Raw genomic sequence first — 22,115 nt, forward strand, 5'->3', positions numbered from 1 at the left:
CGGTCTGTTTCTACGCGCAATCCCGGTCGAAGCGGGAGCTCTATGTTGAGCTTTCTCTCATTCTTACTCGCTGCAGGTGATTGCTTTCACAACTACTCTCTCTCTCTCTCTCTCTCTCTCTATCTCTCTTTTTAACCTCTCCCGTCAGTGTATCTCGCCCGTTCTCTTTCTCGCTTTATCTCTCCAACCGCTCCGCTTGCTCTTTTGCAGCATCTCGCAGGAGCTGATCTCTACCATGATCGTTCGCTTTCTTTCTCATCCTTTAAATCGAGCGCTTTCGAATGTACGAAGAAAGGTCCGAAGGGTATTTCTTGAGTCGAAATCGAGAAAAATCGAAAACGTAGCATTAAAATAAACATAGTATCAAACACTGCTAGACAATTCTGCCTAATTTTTGCCGGGCAGGAAAGTTAAACACATCGTCCATCGAATGTGTTTTTCCCCCATAGCGTTAATAGAATAGGATTTGAATGAAAAAGATGTGTTGCATCACGTTTCTCATAATTCGGAAACCAAGTCAATGTGCAACGCAATAGTAATTGTAGTATGCAAAGCATCACGACATCATAAAATAATTCCTAAACCTCTCACTATTAAAAACCTCTCTTTATCGGGTTGCTAAAGCTCGCGGCAGCACTGGTCATGGAACGGCGTAGCGACGAGGAAAGTTGTTTGCTGTTCGGGTACGGTTGACATGTCGTTTGGCGAAACGGTATTAATGCGCACACACGCGCAACGGCACACTGAAAACCATCCTTCCGCCTTCCCAACCCCCCGCGATCAGTGTCCGGCGCTGTGTTGTGAAAGCGTAGAAGCCCTGCTGCACCCCCCGAAGCATCATTCCCCCCGTTTGCGCTGGCTGGACGGATGGTAAGCGGGCAGAGTTGCGCACTGTCTGTATGTGTCCATTATCTGCTTGGTCCGGTGTGCTCGGGTTCCATCCGCAGCATTCCCCGCAGCATTGCGGGAGATCTGCAACCGCCACCGTGATGAGTGCACATCAAATTTTGCACTTCATTTTTATTTTTGGTGACAGGTTTATGCTGGAGCGGGACGGCAGAAGCATTCCGATCGGAATGCGGCACGAAAAGCAAGCACCGCACGCACAGGTGTGACGGGAAAGGGAAATAATAAACCCACTGACACACGACCACACACACACACACACACACACAGGCTCGCACACACATAAACATATTGATAAACGCATACACGCACAAACACCGCGAACATGGAACGCACACTACAGCGCAGCTTCTCGCTGGATCGGTCGATAGAACGTGTTTCGCGATCGACGACGATCTATTGCGGTCTGATGATATACGCTCACACACACATACAAATACACGGTACAAATGCTTCACTCTACGCAATGTAGCTGTTGGGCGTGTTGATGTTAAGAAGCAAGTACATCAGTACATTAGTCCTGTAGCTCTTCGAAACATAATTGAGAAAGGTGTACAATGTCAGGCTCGCGGAACACATTCCCACCCGTGCACTTTAACTCGATCTCGCTCGCGTTTGCATACGTAAGCGCAGTGAGATGTCGGGTTCCACTGGACATACATAAACCTACTCTCACACGCACACAGGCGCACGGGCGCGCGCCAACATAAGCCTATACACGTACAGGACGAAACCGTTCATCATTGCAGCGATGCTGCGCAGCTGGATCTGCATGAATTGATGTTCGATCGATCTGTTCGATTGCACATGGCACACACACTCTTTTCAACCAGTCAGTTAGGCTTTTTGGTTTTTTGTTTCATAAAATCTTAAAAGAACAAACCGCTAACACCACCGTTTCTCACAACGAACGTTCCCTTGCTTCAATACGAACCAAACTTGGGGCGAAAAGTATGGCGAGACGGTAAAAAAACGAAACGCGCACGCATACCCCGAACAAGCTCGCGGATCAGCTTTCTACGAACGACTGAATGTACACGGTCCCATCACGGAGTCTATGCTGAATTCCCTCACTGTCTCTCACTCTTTCGCTCTCTAGGTGAGCGTGAAGCATAATTCTCTCACGTCGCACGCACGCACGCTCTTCCTTCCCTGAACGAGCGAACAAGCATTGCAAGCAACAGCGGGATACCGTTGCGATCACTCTGGATCTTTTTTTTCACTCTTGGCCGTTCGGTTGGTTGGGCTCGGGTTTTTCGCTCAATCTCCTTTTTTCCCATTCTGACTTGTTTTCATGGCTGTCTGCGGGCCGGGGTGGAAGGAAAAGAATGGCCGAAGAAGTACACATTCGCACACACACACACATACACACACATGCACCTAAGTTTTGCAGCCCCGAGAGCGATGCGATACCGAAGCGAAATCAAAAGACTTGGCACGGCGGTAAGCGAGGAACCGGGAAGTAGTTTTTTTGATGCAATAGCGTGGAATTAAATTAAATAAATATGAAATAAAAATTTAATATTTGAATGCAACGTGTGTTGTTGTTGTTTTGAAGTAATATAAATAATTAATAAAATTGAAGTAATTTTGCATAACTTAGTTTTTGCGATATATTTCTTGATGTAATTATCTACCCATTCAGTTGATATATTTGAACGTTAAACTTATTTTTGAAGCTGTACGCTACACCTACCAAACGGGACCATTCGTGCGCTCGGGCAGCGGGCTCCGTCGCCCGACATGTGTACCATAAACAGGAAATATTCCACCAAAGAAAGAGCATTCTTCTCACCTGACAAACGGTTTCGTGTCCGCCGCGCTGGTAAGGACGGTGCGCTGATCGGCGGGTGACCGCGGTAACCGTAACCGCACCGTTCGCCCAACCTTTCCCCAGCCGATACCGCTTGCCGCGGCCCCGCCGCACGGTGACGATGGAGCGCGCGAGCCAAACATCGGCAAGGAGAGTGACCTCTGCTGCGCGCCGCGCGATGCCTTGGCCACATACCAGCGTTCTTTGTGTTTGCGGTTTTAAATGCGGTTCGCGTTTATGCTTCGGCTCGTTCTCGCGATTTCTCCGCGCTCCGTGTGCATCGGGGTGTGCGTCTGCTGGTGTTTGTGTGGTGCTATGCTCTGCTATTTCTGCTTCCAGCATGCCAGCATGATGTGCGGAGAGGCTGTACCTATACTGCCCAGCACGCACCCGTGTCTCTCTCTCTGTCGCTTGCACGGCACGTTGCGTCATGGTGTCCCTTTCGTTTTATCTCTTTGGAACACATTTTTATCGCGTCGCGGTCTCTCGGCGGCACAAGAGCAGGAAGGATGCCGAATACGGTCCGGGCAGTACTACTCATGGCGAAAGAGATGTTTTCCTTCTTATTATGAGGCGAATTTTCCCGGTGAGAATATCGAACAGCCCAGGAAGAGTGCGTGCGCGAGTGTGTTTCCCCACTTCATCATGCCCGCCACACGCTGCTTTTCTGTAGGCACCACGGTTCTACGGCATTCCACACCCGTTCAAGAAGGTGACCGCTTAGCGGGGGTTATGATTTTGTTGTTGTCGTTGCTATTTTCACACGACAGCAACTACCATTTCCCGCTCCACAGCCATGGCCGGCGTGGCAGTACGATGGGGACACATTTTCTTGCCTGGTGCTTGCTTCCCGAACCCTCGGTCTCGCCTGTCCGCTACGAGATGATCGGATCGGTAGTTTTGCTCCCGTTGGATGGCATCGATCGATCGATGGCCGCTCGTTTTTGCATAACCGTTCATCAGCAAGCAGCAAGGGGTTCTTTAGCCCTGCTGCCATCGACGTGGGCAAGCAACACACGGGTCCGACGGATCGCCCGTTGCGTGCATCCCGTTGCCCGGTGAATTAAACACCACACTCCAGCACCGGGTTTTGGTGGGGGGGGGGGGGGGTCAGGTGGTCGAGCGGCCGTGCCTGCCGCGCGTCTGACGAATCACGGATGACGAATGACATGTTTATATCGAATCTGTCCCGATAGATAATTGATTGCGCGGAAGGGATTTAGTGTACCGGGGACGAACAAACTCTCCTTTCGCTCTCTCTCTCTCTCCCTCGCTTTCGCTGGACGGTTAGCAGAAAAGAATGGAAGCTTGATTATCGGTGATGCAATGGCATTCCATGATTTATTGCACTTATTCTGCCGTTCGTGTGTTTTTGTTGTAGTTATTACTGTTCTGCTTTACGCTTAACGCAGCTTTGAACCAAAATTGATTTATAAAAGATAAATTTAATTCAATTTCTGTTAATGTAAAGTGCTGAGCCTATTATCAGCATTTTCCTAGAATATTACTCATTTATACTTATCTAGCCCAAATAACAATCATATTTTCTTTTATCAATACTAAAACGGTACATCATTTGCCTATTTATGTACGTAGAAGTATTTCCATCGATATTCAGCATCTCATTACCAATCCATTTTCGTACTGGCAAACGACGATGAATAGCATTTATAAGGTTTGTTGTTTGTTTCATCGTTATTATTTGTCACAACTTCAAACAAACCCAATATCCTGAAGAAGTTAATTTCACAGAAATATTGCTCATTTCCAAAGAACAGTTATAGAAAAAAATCTGTAATGGAGCACATTGGTTAAGCTTAATTGCACCAAAACATTATTCAAACGATGTTTTACTTCCTTTACCTCTGTTCTGCTACTTATTATTCCGTGCTAAATAACTATCCCGAATAACACAAATAACAGTGCAACAACGACCCACATACGCTGGGGGGGGGGGGGCTTCTTTGGCAAGGTTTGCTCAATCTTTTGAACCATCAAACAAAAGCATTGTTCGAATGTTTCCCGTAACACTCGAAACACTTCACACCTCCGAGCGTTAGGGAGATTAGCAACAACGCAAACAACGCAGCCACCAGACACTAAATTTCTAAATTCCCGCAAAACCCGGAAAGAATGGAAGATGGCAGGAATGGCGCGACAAATACCCAATTCCGTCCATCTGTACCAGTTTGATACGGAGCCACTGGGTCCCGATGGTTCCAATTTGCAAACTAATAAAATCTAACGGTCCTGCATCACTGCGCCAGTGTCCGATTTTGGTTCGGTCTCTCTCACTCTTCCTCTCTCTCACTCTCTCTTTGTATGCTTTACTCTCGTCTCTCTTTCTAGCTCTTGTACTGCCATTCATTTTTCCCGTTCCTATAATGTCGATGGACCGGCCGGCTGTGGGCAACTCATCGGAATCCTGCCGTCCCGGCTATCCGCGGGGCAGGAGAGGTGAGGTGACCGGTACCCTCCCGACGGTGGTCAATAAAACTAATAAACATCTTCTTTTCCTGTCGCACGCGCGCTCGCGCCATGCTGGCGGATGGAAATTCATCCCCTAACAGACCTTCTTCCCCGCGTAATCTCACCCAGCGTCGGTAAAGGAATGTGATGTCACATCGGTGATTGTTTACGCTAATGCTGTCGTTGTCGTTGTGCATGTTGTTTTGAGTTGTTTTCGGGATGGTTGTTATTTGCGCCTGACCACCGTTGGTACTGGTAATTTCTGGCCAGAGAGAGCAGAGCTGGTGGTGTTGATTGGCTGACTTGAAAACAATAGATGTTTTTTTTTTGTTTTTTTTTTGGTTGTATTACCTCTTATCATTTCATTTTACTAGGTCAGGCTTTAGCTGTGATGTTTCCTTTTTTGATATCGCTGTTGTTTGCGTTATACTGTAATTCGTGTCGATGAATAGGTATTATGATCATTACTGCAGTGGCTGTCGTTACCATTTCGCATTATTTGTAGCGAATTATTTAAACCAGCAATGTCAAACTCATTTGGCCCTGCGGGCCAAAATGCCACTGGAAATTGTAGCACGGGTCATATTTTTGAGCTGGAATTAAAGTAGCGAATTCATACTTTTGATGCCGTCTAAAGTCCAAAAATTACAACAGGTCGTTCAGTCATGTTCAGATCTTCATTTTACAGAGGACAAGTCGTACAAGTACAAGTCATACAAGTCCTTTGTACCCGCTATTACCTTCCTGCCAATCTCCATAGAAATCTTCATTCATTATGGCGACCAAAATCAGAGTCATCAATAGTTTATCTAATCACATTGGTCTTGGTAGCATGCTCGATGCAATCCTGTTGGAGATCGTTTGTAACATTCTATCAAAAGTAACACGTGTTTGTGCTGACGTCCGATTTTATCTGATTTCTAGACGTTTTGCAGAAATATTTAGTGTAACTTTAGTATAGCTAAAGATGGGTTTGATCTTTTCCAAATAATATGCCAAAAAATTGTGAGAGCTTGCGTTTTCAAATTCCTGTTGGTTTGGTGATTTTGTTAATTTGTACAAGTATTTTTCTTATAGACATTGCTTAACTGGTCGCCAAGTGCCTTGATAAATAGCTAAACAAAAAAAATCCTAAACTACATACATATGAGTAAGACATTCTCGATTTTGTATGAGGTAGAAACCAAACCGTAAGTTGTTTGTTTTAAGAATTGTTCATCAAATATGTGTTGGTAACAAATTTAAGCATCGGAAAGGTTACAACATAATTTTCATTGATTTTTTTTAACCATTTTACTAAAATTGTGCATAATGGAAAGCTCAGTTTCATGAAAATAACGATGTTTTATATTCTTCTATGCATATAACAGTTTTTGCAATTCTTATTTTTTTATGCATACATGCATAGAGAGAAGGTATAAAAAACCCGACAAGGTTTTATGATGATGCATGATCTGACAATTCATAGAGAAACCTGGGAAGTTGAAAAGCTTTTCGTATTTCAGAAGTCCGGAATCGACTGACATGTACTATAGAAGCAGAAATGCTTTTACACATAATTTTTGGCTCAAGCGGTCGCGGGCCAAACCAAAAAACCTCGTGGGCCATTGGTTTGACATCTCTGATTTAAACGCATTTGAACGCAAACGATCTATCAAACATCAACAAAGTAGACTACAAACTCACGCGAAATGTAATGTGTTATGCGAGCATTACAATGTACCACCCAATACACACCCCGGAAAAGCTCGACGCGCCGTGTGTGTCTGTGCAGCAAGCAGGGAAAGAAAACAAGAGAACAAATGTTATTTTCAGCGCCTGCCACAGCCTAGTGCTTTCTTTAATTGAGAAGATAATTATGTTAACCCCTTCCGGGAAACCGGTCGTCTGTGTCTGTGCGATGCAATCGAACGCAACGCATCGAAATATGCGATGCCATGTTCATCCTGCGCGCTGCGTCCCATTTGCTACCTGTGCAAGGCCACTCGAAGCCCACTCGAAAAGAGAGTCATCACTGGGGGGGGGGAGGGCACTGCTGCTGCACACCTCATAAGCAATCGATATTATGCCCATTACCATTGGACACATTTGCAATTGGTTGCTGTTTTGACACCTGGCTCCAATGGTTTTGCCAGTAAACACGGGGTGTTGTGCTTGCTTTCTTCCCCCTCGAATACCGCCCTTCCCAGCTGGACCAGGGGGTACCCTATGCAATAACCAGTTCGTACGTTTCGTACGCTCTCCTGATTTCCTTTTCCCTCCATCATCCGGGGAGAATACCGCGCAGTTCACACGGCAATGAGGCAAAACAAATAAATAAATAGACAAACGATGCGAGGCGACACAGTCCATGGTGTGGGGCGTGCAGCTCGGCAAAGGTTTTACGCTTGCGTTCCCGGCTTTGCGATCGCGTAAGGCCGCTGCCAGTTCCAGTCGGTGTTCAATAAAGATGTAAAACGTGCAAAACAAGGCGCTTCCCCGGACTGGGGAACGTTTCGCCCCGTTGCCCTTCGCTTAGCATTTGTGTCGCGTTCTAGCGATGCTGAAACTGTATCGATGCTTTATGGGTCGAGAAAATGAGCAATTTTTGCTAGATTTGTAAAACGAATAGATTTTTCGAACATGAACTTCTGCTTCTTTCATCGTGTTTCTCAACCATCTAGTCTCTGTAATCTTTGCATAAACTTTTACTTTTTACAACGAGCTGGTATTTTATCACTCTGCAAATCTAGCCTCACACATGTGCACACATATGACAGCGTTCATGGTGCAGATTTCTAGCGCACTCTAGCGAGCATGCAAACATTCCATCAGCTCGATCGGTGGTAGAACGAAAAAACCGGATGGGATGTGGTATTCACCCGGGCGACATTGCACCAGTCTCATAATCATCCATCCGCCGCAGCGGAATGTTGACTCACTGCGAATGTGTGTGCGTGTGTTTGTGCATATGCATGCTGTCCGTAACATGAGCACCGATCGGGGTAAATCGATGACATCTTATACAGATGGGTCAAACACCTACCGTTGCCGTGCGGCCAAGGCAGCGTCATGCGAGCAGGATGTGCAGAACACGGTGTGATGGGTGCTGTCGTGTTGTGGGCACGCTGCTGGCACCAGTTAGGTGACAATGTCGAGATCGACGGCACACCGACAACGCCGATGATCTTGTAATCCTCACTGTCATCAGTCTTGTATTCTGTTTCCCTTTCCTTATAGCTGTCTCACTCACGGTCGCTCTTAAGAAATGGAACGAGATCAAATTCCAACATTATGTGGCGTTTTGAAGGGTGATAATCGTTTTTTTGTTTTTCTATACTGATATAAGATAGATGGTTGAAATGAATGGTTGGTCACACTCGGAATTGGTTGGAAGCAGATAAGAACTTTTTTCTTTTCAAACGAATGGCAATCAAGTTGAATTATAGCTTAAAGAAAACTGCGGTTAATTTAGACAAATGTTATTAAATGCGTTACTAAACTTTGCTCTGTATATATCAAAAGTGTTGGAAACACAATTTAAACGTTAGTAGTCAAACATATTACTTCCAACTTTACAGTTTCTTGCTCAAGTGGTGGAGGATATCCTAAAATACTAAATGCACTGCATACGTTATTCAAGGCCCTCTATCGTGCTCCAATGCTTTTAATTCATAAAATGTCCATTTTCTCCCTGCTTATGAGAGTAATTTTTCTGTTATGTTTTTAAGTCGTGTCTGCTAAGATCTTGTTTGCTCTTGTACTATCCTTTGTGTTTTTGTACTATACTACTTCGCTAAAAGTAAAAATACACATCACGTTATCATTTCTTGGAATAAACAATTCTCAGCGATAATTTAGTTATTTTGTTTTAAATGCTCACTTGAACATCGTTAGATATAACATTGGAGCCTAAAGTACAAGCCTAATAGGAATATTGTTTTATGCAATTCGAGTTAGTTTTTCCCTCAACTCGGATTCCATTCTACGTTCTGATCAATTTACCGAGCTGCAAAATTGTGTGCTACGCGCTCAAGAGACCCACGAATATCTAGTGCACAAACAAACACTCTCACACACACAGTCACACACACACACACACTCACATACACACAGCTCGTTAGGTGGTTAGTCATTTTACAACCAATAATTATTCCAGATGTGTGTCCTGCCGTCCGTCCCGTTCCATTCTCGCTGCTCCGTGTCCGGTAATGGAACCAACGAGCACACACTAAATCCCAAGATGGGAAAGAGCAACAGGTGGGGAGGGAAAAAAACGATCTCAAAGTTAGCATATAAGCTCATCGCGCATTGCGCTTTGTCATTTCGCACAAGTGCACCATCCCTCCCTCCATGCATGCGTGTGTGCGATTCTGGCGCGCTTCATACCCTCTCGCGCAGCCAATTCCCCCATCGACGTGACGTGTGGGTCGCAAAGCGGGGAGCTCTCGATACACCTGGAAGGAATCTTGTTGATTAATTACTACATAATTTAATAATATTTTTCTACCGTCCTGTGCACTCCCGCCCGTTCCCGTTTATTGCGCTCCCCCCTCCTGTGCAGCGTCGATGAGAAGTTGCGATAGGTTGGCTGCGCTTCTTCCCAGTGGTGCGCGCATACCTTTGCCCTAGGATTTCTGTAGGCGATGTTTTGGCGATGCCATCCCTGCCGCGTGCCTACCGCGTCGGAGATCGTTAAGATTGCGGATCGAAATAGTGAATTTCATGCACAATTTGCAACCCTGTCCCTGTCCCGCCGGTGCGGTGTGCACCATTGAGTGCGCATTTAATGCATTCCGGTTTTCACCAACCGCCTCCCGAGGCGCTCTTATATGGTGCCGAATGACGAAGGTACGTACGGTGCACTAGCGGGATTGCGAATTGGAGTGTGCTCGTGCGTGTGGAGGCATAGCTAAATAAAGGGAATCAAACGCAGAGGGCGGCTAATGAGCTTGAGTGCGCTTGGGCAGATGACGCGCGCTGGCTGGATGGCAGGGTCGCCTTGCTTGCAGTGACGGAGAAGGAATTTGGGGTTGGCAATGTGGGATGACCATAGCATCAAATGGGTCGGTTATGATCGAATGAAGCGAAACGGGTCGCATAATTTCCCAGGATGGATGATTTGTCTACTTCTTTTGCTTGGTAGGGCTTGTTGGGTTAGTTTTTCCTACATTTCTAAGCTCCTGACGAACACTTCAACAGCCTGCTACCAGTTTTTCACCAACATTTCTAAACCTAGATATACAGAAAAGACGAATAATTATTCGCTTTGTTCCTGTCTTTGACATTCTAGAGTAAAGAAAGTTTTACGATTAGAGGTTACATTTAGGCGTCGCTTGCGTTTATGTGTTGCACATATCTTTGGTGAAATGCTTCAACAATCTTTGAAACATTTGCTGGAAGAACTTTTTCTTATCCTATTCTTTGATATCAATCCAATGGTCTTGCAGGAGGGAGCTTTCCAAGTAAGTGAATGTAACAGCTAGCGCAGCATTCTAGTTGCACCATTTCACTAAAATTTGTCTTTTGTCTCGTTGCTCGCGACAACATCAAGCCATTGCCATATTTGCTATAACAACTGTAGTTGAGCAGCACAATTTGAAATAGTTTCTCAGTTCATGGTATAAGCATAAAGCTGCTCAAATCTTTGCACATGTGTATACGTGAAGGTATGAGTAGTTTGAGAAACTATTTCAAACTGCACAGCTCAACTACAGCTGTTATAGCAACTGCATTATTTCCAGAACAATCGTGCCTTGCCTAGTTATTGCACACGGGTATCATTTTACAAGCGAGCTATATTTGTGTCGTTTTCTTTTTGCACACATACCTTTTGCACTGCACCGAAGGAAATGTACGCAAATTTCTGCGAGATTTGCTGCTCCCAACACCCCCTAGAGCGGCCAACACTATCTAGTATGCACATTGCGTTGGACACTCGAAAGTGCAGTGTGTACGTGTGTGTGTCTGTAAAGTCATTAGTCATGTTTGAGACGCTTAATTATTCATCATCTGTGAATGCGTGGCTGGGTCGATCCACGGCGCAAGCGAGAATCTGGTGCTCCCTACCCATGCCATTCCGCCAGTGCGTGTGCAGAAACGCTTACGCTTGTTAATGTATCATTCTTGGTAATTAAATAAAGCTCACTGGAGATCCGCACACCGTGCTAAAAACACCATGCAACACGGGAAACGAGCTGGGAGCGAAGACTGTAGGCATGGGAGCGAAGCATTACGGGGAGTCCAATCGGTCAAAGCGCAACACAAAACATTCACCAGCCCCAGCATTCACTGGTTGGCGCACCAGTCTGAAATCATAATCAGCATATAAATGACCGCATCAAAGCACAGTGCCGTGATGATTTCCGAGCGGCGAGCGAACACCACTAAAGCACTGCACAAAACTGTGACTGTGTTGCACAGGAAGGCGAACGAAACCGAACGAAATCAAGTGTGCAAGTGGGAAAGGAGCGGGAACGAAAACTGTTGATATGCCTTCCCCGCACCAACGGGCAAGTGGCAGGGCACGGTGGTTCACGAGAAGCGCGCGTCAATCGGTGGTGATTTGTTTTTACTTAATTCGCTAGCGCGCGGGTAGGCAAGACGGATGGGCACGATAATGCGGTAAAATTGCAGCCTGTATTACATTTAATTGCCGGTCTTCACACGATCCGGCGGTGGCGGAATGAAGTGATGAAAAATTGGCGCAAAGCATTAGGTGAAATCAAGCGACGATTTGGGTGGTTAGCGTACGTATGCTTAATGATTTAATAAGCGACGGGACGAAGGGAGCCGCTTATCTGTAGGGGGTTTATTGGCCGGTTTTGATTGCATGGCAGGTGCAGTTTGAGGAGTGTTATACGCAACGGAGTTGTAGGAAATTGTAACAAAAAAAAAAGAGTTTGATGGGCAAATATCGATTTTTTGTGTGTGGTTTTTATAAGGATCAAATAAGTCAATCTAAGCTTCCGTCAATTTCTTACAAAATCAATAACAAATTGACGTATTCGTGAAAAGAAATCCTTCGGCAGAAAAAATCGTACTTTGAAAACGAAAGCGAAACCAAAAAACATTAAATCGTAACGCCTCGTTTGATGGATTTATGCTACCCTCCCGTTACACGTATTGCAATTGCATACCTTTAGGCGTTTATGGAGGCATGGTCTATAAAGCGACCGGTAACGTCATACCTACATCAAGGTTAACACTCTGCCCTTCTCGTTCCACTAACCCTCAAGGCCATTAACATCACCGACCACACACCGGTTGATAAACACCAAAACTTTGTGTAACGAAGCCACTTATCTTTATTGCACTGTACGAGCATGCGGTATGTATGAAATGTCGTATGCATTGCATCGTAAAGTGGCGGGAGGGAACCCGAATCGGACTTTGATTAAATGGTAGCCCCATCAGGCACTTCGGGTGGGGTGGGAATTACCAGCGGCTGCGGCTGGGAAACAAACAATATTGATATTTCCAATCGCGCCGAAAAGGCACAACCAGCTCGAATAAGCTTGATCACATAGTAGAGCAGGCTTTGAAAGGGAGTGGGAGGGGGGGGGGAGGGGTTGAGTGGTAAATATTAAATATGATTCATGGTCGAACGATCAACACATCTTTGCTGTGCCGGTCTCGGCGAAGATATCGTTTTGGGCATCGTTTGTTAGGCTGATTTAAATAATGCCTTCTATCTGCTCGCTACGTGGACCTCTCTTTTGCCCTCACGGGAGGAAATTCTTCGTCTATTCCTCTCGCTCGCTCTCTCGATGTATCGCTCTGCTGAAGTGCGTCTGGGTTTTATTTCATTTTGTTCCAATGCCCTCGTCGCAATGTTGCGATTGATTCTCTCACACAGCAAACATTTTAAAGGTCCCATTGGTTTGCTTTGATAACGGGTTTCTTTTATCGATCCAGCAAATGAAGAGCAAAATAAAAAAAAAAAAACGTCTCTAAATATAGCTAGCACCCGTTAAGCGGCGGCTGTCGCGACGGAAAGGACAGCGTACGGCAACAGAGCTGGACGTGAAGTGAAGTGAGTGAAGGAGTGGAGTGTGAGTCTTTTTTTTTTTCAAGCAATCAAGATTACTGTTGCTCACTAGAAGGCGATAAATGGTGCGCACGTACAGCGGCACGTCTAGCGGTTCGGGGAAGTTGTTTTGTGCTGTTCGGCTTAATGTCTGTAGTGGTCTCACGTCTAGTATTAGTCAAAGCTTGAAGTGGTTCGCCACCGATAGCAAAAACAAAAAAATTCAAACTGAAACAAAATACGATTAGAAATTGACTTTTCGAACCGAATGTTGTATGGCAAAATGTTCCAAAATCTCCAAAGAAATTCGTTTATACGAAACCACAAGGTACTTGCAATCATATAAAGTGCGGCCCTTATTAAACCAGTATCTTCACCATACTAATATGCCCGAAGAAGCATCGTAAAAAGCACTCTGAGCGGTTGAATATTTCATCACCGCCGCACCCTGTCCGGCGAGCGTCCGTGATCGATCGATACCTAAGAGCAACTCCCAAAATCAAAACAACACCGCCTGATGCCTGATAATTCTCGGAAGATAATTGTCGACCCGTAACACGGCCGGCCACTGGCCATGCTATGCTTCCAAGAAATTGGCACACTTTGGTTGCTGTTGTACGGAACCAACCATACAGGAAATGGGTTCTTCCTAGCTTTTAGCTCAAGCACCGGGAGCGCTTGCGTTCAGGGGAAACCAAGAAACCGAGACACACCACATCAATCTACACGAAATAACCGTAATTGCTGTTTCAATGTAGGTAATGCGTGCTGTAACCGCTCCTTCAGGATAGATGCTTTGAGGATGGACACCGAAACGTTGTAGTCCACTCGATTATCCACTCGTGTGGACTCTGGGTGGCTCTTTGACGCGTTTACTTCCGAGTGTTTTTGAACGAACAGACGCTTGATGGTTTTTTTTTTTCTTGCCGTTTATCACATCCCATGCAGAGCAGAGCGGTGGCTTAATATTGCAGTAGGACACGACAAAATTGATGTGCATAATTGTAGGGCCGTCCGTGATAGATGAGTCATGTTTCGTGATCCGTCAGGTTTGGTGTTTAAGTACAGTGTTCATGAAGTAAGTGGTAGAAGATAGCGAAGAAATTTTAAAATTGCAGTTAGAAATTACAGTTTAATTGTTTGTAATTTATTGGTCGACTATTACCAATCCAGTTGGAGCTGTTGATCAATTTAATGCTTTCTGTTAAATCTAATTCGGAATTTTATCACGAGTAAGCAAAACTATTATAGCAAATCATATGTTAATATGGATACAACAATTTCAAATCATTGACGCTGACTGGTTATTATTTTTTAAGGCCTAATAAAGAGTATGCGTACTAACACATGTCAAAATAATAAAAATACTTACACATTACAAAATAATAAAATTACTTACACATTACAAATTTCGAATATTTTAGAAATTTATGATCTGAGTACGTTATTGTAATTTAAGAAATAGTACAACAGCCGTGAGAAATTGTTAAACCAACTTTATTAGTTTGGAGATTCACGAAACAGTACATTATGTGGAAATTAATTTACACATAATGCTCATGTTACGATATATGGTCAAGTGTGTATATTTATTTCAAAATGCTAAACAGTAAATATTTATATTCTTCCAAACAATAAGACATACACTTTTGATTTGATTGATACCATAGGGGTGGTCTCGTAATACAGTTGTCCACTCGCATGACCACAACAACATGCCCGTCGTGAGTTCAAGCCTCAAAGAGATCGTCTACCCGTAGCGAGGACTGACTATCCTGCTGCGTGGTACTGAAATAAGACTCGAAAGCCTAGTTAGGCCGGCTTTTCCGCGTAGGACGTTACGCCATCTAGAAGAAGAAAACATAATTCTCAGAAAATTGAGAAAAAGTATCCTCTAAAGACACATTTACAAACATGTTGTGACAATGCACGTGTGTAAGCTGGTTAGATGTATGCTCAGCACTGTATTGTGCCAAATCGTAACCATTAATCATTCGCAAGAGCCTCCTCGTCTAATGTAGATGTCTCTTGATGTTGTTTACAATTTTTCATACATTTGTATGAGCTCTTAAACCTAATACGGATAGTGAAAGTAGTAGATCACTCTTCACCATTGTGGTTTGAGATTTAAAAAATACTTGTTGGTAGTATGGGCGTATCGCTTCAGCGTATTAAGGTGCCTAGTTTCAATAGTTGTTTTGTGTAATTTTTAATGCACGTTTTGAAAGCTTTCAGCTTTTGTTCTCAGTTTTCTTTTCCACATACTGATAGAACTTGTTTGTAGCCGGGCTTAGCATCTTTTCTTCTGGCATATGGCTACTATCGTACCATATCGATCCAGACTGTACGTGATAGCATTGTAATCAACTACTGTACCAAAATGTATTACATTGGAAGCACCAGCCACTGTGTCTGGTCGGAGAAGGAATGAACAAATATATTAACACATCAAAGCAATTCCTTCAGTACACCTTGGTTAAATTATATCTGACACTCGAAACAGTTGGACACGTAACATGGAACAGTTTCATTGCTCAATTGGTATGCACAGAAGGGGTTTTGATTGCAACAGTCCAACCGACGCAACGGTACTTCGATTGTTAGTTTGTCATTAGCGGCGTAGGATGGGGTTTGCAGTGAGTAAGAACCATTTTCACCATAGTTCCGATGGTGTGAGCTCGTTCTATTGTTTCCAAAATTAGCAACGATACAATTTGGCTGCTGCTGCACCTGCAATCGACAGACGCGGCAAGCAGTGCCTTCATTTGTGCCGTGCTGTTGATTTTATGGAGGCGCATGGTCCCTCACAATAGGCACGTGGCTGCGTACGTTTTTGTTGCTCAGTTTGTTCCACTAGGTGCTGCGAGGTCGAACGCAATATCAAAAACTCTTTCCGTAAATATAATGATTCGGCTTTGTGCGAGCATTTGTGTTGCTAATCAATATTTCATTCTGTACGATGTGTTTTGTTTCGTTGTCAGGCATCGTTGCACTCTGTCTCGTTTCAACTTCGCTGACAATTAAATGCTCAACCAAGCTGCTATGACACCAACTGCTTCAGTATGAAAAGCTGACAAACGGTAACGATGTTGATGTCTGCAAATCGCGCAACAGGTAGATGCACGGGTTCAGCTTATCTGCTCCATAGCCCATCAATAGTTTCATCAAAGCGCCTAATAACGGCTGTACATCTCGCTCATCGCTTTTGTATTAACCGTTACGATGACGATTTTCCATCTGCGGCGAGCCGTAAGGTAAGACCAACAAAAACCTCATCCGCCATTGTGTGTGCGTGTGTTGGTATGGGTTGTGTTGAAAACGGTAGCACGGGACCATGTCAACATCGCACAGTTACGTCACGAAGCCAACGCGCGCCCACCGTCGCAGCGAGGTTGTTGGGCAACGTCAAGTTGTCAGTTCCAGCGCCTCGCGGTGGGACAGCCCCATATTCTGTCCCCCGTCGCTGCGCCTACCCCTTCTGTCCCCTTCCCGGCCAGACACGCTCTCGCGCTGTCGCGCTTGTTGTCTGGCTAGAACGGTGTTAGCCGCCCCATCACCATGTCCTCGCACGCTTCATCGCCATCATCGCAAGCCGGAAACATCACCGTCAAGCGAACGAACGAAAGCGAATCTTTACCGTGAAGGCCACCGGCACCGAGCACGATCCGAAGCCGATCCGAACTCGCACGAACCGGTGCTGCGATGCCGGTGGCCATTTGCTGCTGCCAGCGCGCGATAAGCGGTAGTTTCTCTTTGACCGGGCATCACAACGGACAGCCGCGTACATTTGTGCTCGCGCCGTGATACTTCGGGGTGGGGTGACGTGTTTTTCTTCCGTCGCGATTGCACCCGCGTCCGCGTGGCCCAGTTAGAGAATCGTTTGTGATCGTTGCAGATACACAGGTGGCGCAAGGTTTGCTGACTCGGCCAAGTTGCTTTCCCTCGGAGGTGAAGAGTTTAAGATCGATTATTCAGCTCAAGCGTGTCCGGAGCCAGTGCTCAGTGTGTAAGTTTTGTTAAGCCGACGCGGTAAAGGTGCCCGATGCGGCGGTAGTGAGCTATAAGTTTTTAGAGTGTAAACAGTGGTGCAGAATGGTTTCGGAAGAAAAAAAAATCATGCGTTCCGTTTGTTAGTTTACAGTCCGTCTGGTTTTTGGACTTCTGGGCTGGAGCGTGTGGTTAGCAAAGTGTGTGTATGAATGTACGTCCAATGATATGGTAGCTGTGTTGGTGTGTCTTAGTGAGTGCATGATAAGTGAGATTATAAGAAGCCGTGTATCGAAGAGCGCGTGCAATCGAAACACGATCCAGCTCATGTTTATTCTTCGCATTATAGCATTGCCTCATCGCGCGATGTTAGGTTTTCTTTGAGATTCTCTGCTTAAAGAAAGTAAGATTTCCCCGGGCACATCGTTTGTGATGCAGATCGCCACGTAGCGATTACCACCCACTGCAGGTGTGCTGTGTGCCGATTGTGTAACATAATCGCACACAAAAGACGTCACTTGAGATCAATTACGTACGAAATGGTACACACACTTGTGGGGAGCAATTTTAATGGGATGCCGGGACGGGCATGTGTCTTACACTAATGTAATTGCTCTATCAACATCGATTAAGAGTCCATTGCAGAGGCCAGCTAGAGCCTCACAGGGGCATCTGTTTGCCTGGCAGCGTGTGGCGTATTTGCTTTTGTGTGCAACTCGATACCGAAACATTGCAGCACAATCAGCTGATGGACGGGCAAAGGCCCTTGAACTATAGGCGTACAAACACACTGGTTCCGGTTCGATCGCGGTGACATGACAACTGATCAGCCGGAAAGTGCAAGATACATGGCTTTGTGTTTTGCAGCTTATTGGAAACGGTTCAACCGATGCTTAGATGCCGTGGTGCGGTGTTGCGCTGGCAAACAATCGCCAGTCCCGTGTCTGGCAGCCATTTGTTTGCAGTATTTCCCTTGCATACAACATGGAATAATGTATGTGTTGTTTGTCAGTTGAGTATGTGTGTGTGTAGCAACACTTTCAAATATCTTTGAAAATTTGGCAGCTGTTTTGTCTTTCCAACCAATGTTGAGTGATGCTTTTGGCGGCTTGTCAGGCTGTTTTTTTACACGTTCTTGCAAAGTTTCAATAAATCTCCATTTTTGTTGTGTGATGATCTAATTGATGCAATAGACAGAAAACAAGTAATGATCGACTAAAATATTAAATTAAAAATCGATAAAGGGTTTCCCATGATTTATTGTTTGGTTCCTGTAATTCTTGTGGGTTTGTCTATCATCCGAATGGATACCAATACGATTGAGCCAAAAATCCGGGTTACGCCCAATAAATCGTGAGAACGATCCAAAAAACTATGAGAAACAACCACAAAAATTCGGGAAATAACAAAAAAATCCTTGGGAAACCTTGTAACTCGCCTGATCACAGCAGTTCTTTAAGCAAACGAAAGTTTTACGGATGCATCGGATAGGCACGTTCTCACTTCCTTTTCATTGTAAATCTTTTCATTAGATTCTGTCCAAGCGTTTGAAAGTAGAGCAATATAATTCAACAGCGCCATAGGCGCTCACACAGCTAAACACCTCGGGGTGGAATAATTGTGTGTGCAGAAAGGGGAGGGCTGGTTACGAAATCTAAAAATAATCCGCACCTTAGATAACCCAAAAATAGATTAACAATTGCAATAAACGGCACGAAATGAAGCGCGAAAGGAAGGAGGCGGCGAGGGCGAGGAAAATTAAAAGCAAACACACTCCACACGAACCGTGTACAGCCGGACCTCGGTTGAAGTGCAATCAAAAGCCATGTCTGATTGATATCTCGAGCCCCGACGAAATATTTTACCACCACCACCTACCGTCTCCGCTTTGGTGTATCGAGAAACGATACGGTTGCGATAAGGCGATACGTTTTAAAACGGGGGATGGCTCTGTTTGCGCCCAGGCGGTCAGCCGTGGGCTCAAATATTTGACTGTTTAGTACGTTCGACCGCAACGCGGAGCGGTACGAATCAATTTCGCCAATAAATCAGACTGCACTAAAATACGCGCCCATACTGATCGTGTGTGGATGTGGGAAAAGCGCGAACGGCAAATGAAGCAGAGCAAAGGGTTTTCGGTCTAAGTGGTTTGTTTCCTTCGCGCACACTGGTCGGGTTCGGTTCTGTTTCACGGTCAGCTTGGCGGGGTCGTTCGACCGGGATCGAGCTCAAGATTGTTGCAATTTATTACGATGAGTTTTATTGTTGAGGCAATAGTGCCCCGGGCAGTGAAAAATAATCCCATGACCAGCATGAACGCTTGCAATTTGGAGGAGGGGGTGAAAGAGTGACACAAAGTCAAACAAAATCAATTCGAGTATCAAGGGCGTGCGAGAGACGCAAGAGCATGCATGTAAACAAAAATAGCAAAACACCGAAAACAGGAACAGGCAGAGAAGAAATATCAAAAACAAAATATCACTGCTGTGAGCAGCGGCCGTGTCAGTAACACTTGTGTGGCACGATCTTTACGCCAGTCACGTCATTTTCCACCAACGGGTGGGAGAAACGCGAGATTTTCCTTGCTGTATCATCTCTCCTGTTCCTTCATTTGGTCATGATCAAGGGCGCTCTGGGAACGTGGTTGGTGCGGTAAATGCGCCAAATGTGGTTTTCCTGTTGGATTAGGCGAGAGAATATACCGATTTTCTTCTACAGCAAGCTAGTTCCGTTCTCGGTACGTGGGTCCTTGGATGCAGGTGTTTAATGCTCTAAACATTAATTTGTTCCGTGTCTGTTTCGTAGTGTACCGTGCTTTGGGACGCGATTCCCGTCCTTCGTGAGTAATTGGGTGTGTGAAGTGTGTATCGTACGGCGAGCGGAAGCAATGTGTCTCTAATGCGTTGGTGTGGGTGAAAAATATAATTTAGAAAAGTGTACTTCACGGTCGTTACGTTCGGGTTTGAGTGATGAGTGGCGGTTGCGGTGCATTTTAGTTTTGTATTGTTTCGGTTTCCATGACCTAACAGTGTAATATCCTGAACGTCATCTTCAAACTTCCCTTTGTAAGTATGTCGTATTGTACGATTTTTTTTAAATCATCAAGATCATCAAATACATTGAACTACAATTTTTTAATTGGATTTTAATAATACTTTTCAAAGTTACCTTCGAAAATAAGTTAAACTCCACATAATTTGTTTGTGATGGTACGACGGTTCAGATCAGTTCCGATACTTACAACATCAAATTACACAATCACAACCTCCCTGAACAATTCTACGGAACCACGTTACTTGTCTATCATAACATTAAAGTTATTCTCATATAGAAGTTAAACAACTTTAATTCCTCAAACGAGTTTGGGGAACAGTTTCAGACTGAAAAGAAATCCTACAAAATTTGTATTCATCTCGTACACACAGCACCATTTCTCCGACAATCAGCAAAACTAATTACTAACTAATCACACGGCATCTTCCCTCTTCGGAGGGGAGTAGAAAACAAACCTTCAAAACTCAACGCCGCCCACCATACCCCGGCGCTGCCGAGAATTTAATAATCGTTGGTGGATAGTTTTAGATCATTGCTTCGTTCCTTTAGACAGCCGAGCATAACTTTTTACCCAGTCAAACGCATTTAAGATGTGTGGTGTGTGGAGTCTGCCAAGCCGCGCTGTACCCAACGAACGCTTCCGGGCTTCGACGCTATACCCATTCTAATGAAGTTTTAATCACTCTTTCGTTGGTGCAAAATTTGTAATGTCTTGTAAGACGTACAATTAATTGGTTCCGTCGAAGCGTTTTGACGCAGCGTGGGATAGCAAGCAAGCACTGCTGGTGCATAATTAACTTTTGAGTGAAAACTGGTTTCAGCGGTGCATAAATCTGTTCATTATACGGTACACAAAGCTTGCCCATCCACGAGTCAATGTCGAAACTAAGAATTATTATAGTGTGAAGATTGACAAACAGGTAATTAAAAAATACCACTCACCTGATTTTACAAGCTGCAAATAATTGCTTCATTTAAAGCTCGTCTGTACATGCCAGCACTTTATACGTGTCGATCAACAGGTAGATTTGAAACGAAACGACAATTGGTTATCAGTCCAATTTTGATACTGAAACCTCAATTAAGTCACTTTGCACCGGAAGGTTGAATGGAGCAATTTCATACACATCAAACGGACAGTTGATGACCATTATACACTGCCATTTCGTGCGTTTCCAAGCGCTGCTCTTGCACCTGTCCCGGCAGTGACGATCTGCTCAATTCAGGTGAACGCAACTAATGACATGTGCTTCCTAAAAACGCTGTGCGATAAAACGTTCCATCGGAAAACTTCACACAGCACACAGCCCGCCAGCCGACTTTTTGCAACTAAAACGACCAATCAATTCATTCGGCATGATCGGTCCCCTTGGGACGCGTACAAATGGCTTGCTTGCCGATGCACGGAAAGCATTAATCGCAAGCAGCAGCCGTATGCTCAAAATGGCAATGGTAGTTTCGCACCGAATCGAATCATATCTACCGCGTCGTGTATGGTGCTAAAAATAATGTGTACATCGTTAGACGTTAGAACCGCGCGTGGTCAATGTTTCGACTAATCCCCTTTTTGCCCCTATCAGATATGACGCGACGTGACGTACGTTACGGTGCGTTACGAAAAAGGGGCCATTGTTTTTTTTCTTTTCTTCTTTTTTTTCTTTTAATTGCATTTGTTCCAAGGTGATAACGAACACCGCCGTAGATCGTGCATTATTTTTGGAGCACACGCGCGAATGACGATGTTTGATGAGCTCTTGCTTCATTGTCAATTGCTTATTGTGTGCGTGCGTGCCAGGTGGTTATATGTAAGGTCTATATTTGGGGGCTGTGTTTTTACAAGACACCCGATCTCACATGCCACGATGGTTGATCTTGTTG

General features: G+C 44.8%; 2 protein-coding genes across 6 annotated transcripts in view; one reads left to right on the top strand and one right to left on the bottom strand.

Annotated features, from left to right (window-relative positions):
- LOC121602420 (F-box/LRR-repeat protein 7) overlaps positions 1–1,926 on the bottom strand; it is a 69,658-nt gene extending 67,732 nt beyond the window's left edge. Inside the window, exon 1 of one of the 3 annotated variants that reach the window (XM_041931193.1) lies at positions 1,841–1,926. The gene's annotated coding sequence lies outside the window, so the exon portion shown is untranslated. Of the gene's footprint in view, positions 1–1,789 lie in introns of all 3 variants that reach the window. The other 2 variants (XM_041931199.1, XM_041931187.1) reach the window with 2 other exon arrangements.
- A 15,030-nt stretch (positions 1,927–16,956) lies between these two features.
- The window catches only part of LOC121602443 (atrial natriuretic peptide receptor 3), a 52,903-nt gene continuing 47,744 nt past the window's right edge, over positions 16,957–22,115 (top strand). For all 3 annotated transcript variants that reach the window (XM_041931224.1, XM_041931208.1, XM_041931217.1), the window contains exons 1-2: positions 16,957–17,202; positions 19,989–20,248. The gene's annotated coding sequence lies outside the window, so the exon portion shown is untranslated. The remainder of the gene's footprint in view (positions 17,203–19,988; positions 20,249–22,115) is intronic.

Source organism: Anopheles merus, chromosome 2R, assembly GCF_017562075.2.
Source record: "Anopheles merus strain MAF chromosome 2R, AmerM5.1, whole genome shotgun sequence".
Lineage (NCBI taxonomy): Eukaryota > Metazoa > Arthropoda > Insecta > Diptera > Culicidae > Anopheles > Anopheles merus.